Here is a 2500-nt window from a genome sequence, read left to right as displayed (position 1 = left end):
CACACACACACACACACACATACACACACACACACACACACACACACACCCACACACATGTATATATATGTATATATGTATATTATATGCACATATATTTATCTATATATACATACTTACACACACAGAATTTATATATATTAATAGATAGATAGATAGATAGATAGATAGATAGATGAATAGATATATAGACAGACAGATAGATAGCCAGATATATAGATAGATATATAGACAGACAGACAAAAGCATAAATAGACAGAGGGCTTTATAAATATAAGGTATAAATAAACAGAGGGAGATAGATTGACAGGGAGACAGACAGAAAATGATAAATAGATGAAATGCACACGTACATATCTCAATAATACCCAGTCTCTGCTTTATTTTCTATTTCTCTATTCCTCTTTCACTCCTACTACTATCTTCCTCCGTTTAAAAAACAAATCTCTCGGATTGTGTACGTCGAAAAAAATAAAAAAATGAACACAAAATTATCAATGTTAAACACGATCTGATATCTCAAAGCTAAAGTTTGCCATGTCACAGTGCGTTTTCTTATTTATTTCTATTTTATTTTAGGGAAGGAAGAAAGAAAAAGGAGAGAAGAGGAGAGAGTAGAGGAGAGTGAGAAGGAGGAAGAAAAATAAGTCAACGAGGAAATAATAAGTTAACAAACAAAATTATCACGAGACTCGATGCAAACGAACCAGTTATGCATTTTGGTGTCAGTCACTGTAGAGTCAGTCATTGCAGAGGCAGCCGCTGTAGAGTCAGCCCCTGTAAAATCAGTCATTGTAGAGTCGGCCATTGTAGAGTCAGCCACTTTAAAATCAATTATTGTAAAGTCAACCACTGTAAAATCAGTCATTGCAGAGTCAGTATAGTCAGTCGTCTCTTCATTCATCTTGGCTTCCAATTATTCCACGAGGGAACATCCAGTCATAAAGAAAATTAAAAAGTTAAACAAAGCAGATAAATGAAATAAGCTTAGACGTGTTCCCAGCACCAGAGGCCGAGTCGTCACGTGCGAAAATTCACACGCTGGGATTTTGTTGTTAGAAGGGGAGTCTCGGATTCTGCAGATTGAATATTTGAGGGAATTAACGAATTCCCCTGCGCTGTCATTTTCTTTTCTTTTATCTTATTCTGAATTCTGGAACTGTAAGAGCTTTCGTCGGGTAACTTGAGAGCGTTAATGGTGGTATTCTTAGCCGGAAGTGTAGGAACCTTATGCTTTTATGATATCAGTTACATGATTTGGTATTTCGTGGTCGTGTATGCAGAAGAAAAACATTCAGTCATATTCTTTTTGTATTTCGGGATATTCTACAATATGTTTTATGGCAAGCTATATTCTTAAGTAAAAATGCAACACTTATATACTGCATCTTGCAAGAATAGCATCGTATTCTCTAAGGGATCACGTTTAAACAGCGTGTTTCCGAAATAAATCTGTTAGCTACGTTTAGTCACCCATGTTGCATAGCGCCCGTATTCCCTTATCCCTTTCCCACTCTGCAACATGCAAGCTGAAACCAAGAGACATCAAGAACCAATCTCGAGGATCTCAAGAAGTGAATATAGATACCCTTTTTTTTTTATTTTTTATCGTCCTTGCAATATCTCCTTTTATTCTCCTCACGCAGCATGACACTCGCCCCTTCCTTTTTTTTTTTTTTTTTTCTTTACATGGGTGCAAGAGGCGCGTGCGGATTGAAACCTGAGGCCGCGGCAAAGATAGCGGTTGCGGACAGAACAGTAAAAAAAGAAAAAAAAAAAAAAAGGGGGGGGGGGGGGGTGATGCCGACGGAAGGATAATAAAGGGAAGGAAATAAAACACGACGGTAGGGTGCGGTGGAATTATTATTAGCATTATTGTTTGTTTTATTATAATTAGCATTATTATAGTAAAGATAATAATGATAATTAGTATTATTCTTGTTCTTATTATTAGCATTATTATTATTATTATTATTATTATTATTAGCATTATTATACCTTTTGTTGCTATTGTTATTATCATTATCATTATTATGATTATTATTATTATTTTGCTACTATTATTATTATTATGATTATTATTATGAGTATTATTATCATTATTATTATCGTTATTAAAATAATAATCATTATCATTGGGAATGTTATATTTATTACCATCATTATTTGTATTATTAATATTATCATTATTATTTCTATTATTGTTATTCTCATCATCTTTACTGTAATAATAATAATAATAATAATGATAATAATAACAATAATAATAATAATGATAATAATAACAATAATAATAATAATGATTATTATTATTACTATTATTAATATAATTATTATTATTACTGTTATCATTATTATCATTATTACTATTATTATTATTATCATTATTGTTATTATCATCTTTATTGTTATCATCATCATCACTATCATTATCATTATAATCATAATCATTACACACGTGATACTTGTCATCCCCGGTTGCGGTCTGAACGGTAAAACA

Source organism: Penaeus chinensis, chromosome 5 (genome assembly GCF_019202785.1).
Source record: "Penaeus chinensis breed Huanghai No. 1 chromosome 5, ASM1920278v2, whole genome shotgun sequence".
NCBI lineage: Eukaryota > Metazoa > Arthropoda > Malacostraca > Decapoda > Penaeidae > Penaeus > Penaeus chinensis.
The sequence above is the reverse complement of the archived record's forward strand: the minus strand, read 5'-3'. Positions refer to the sequence as shown.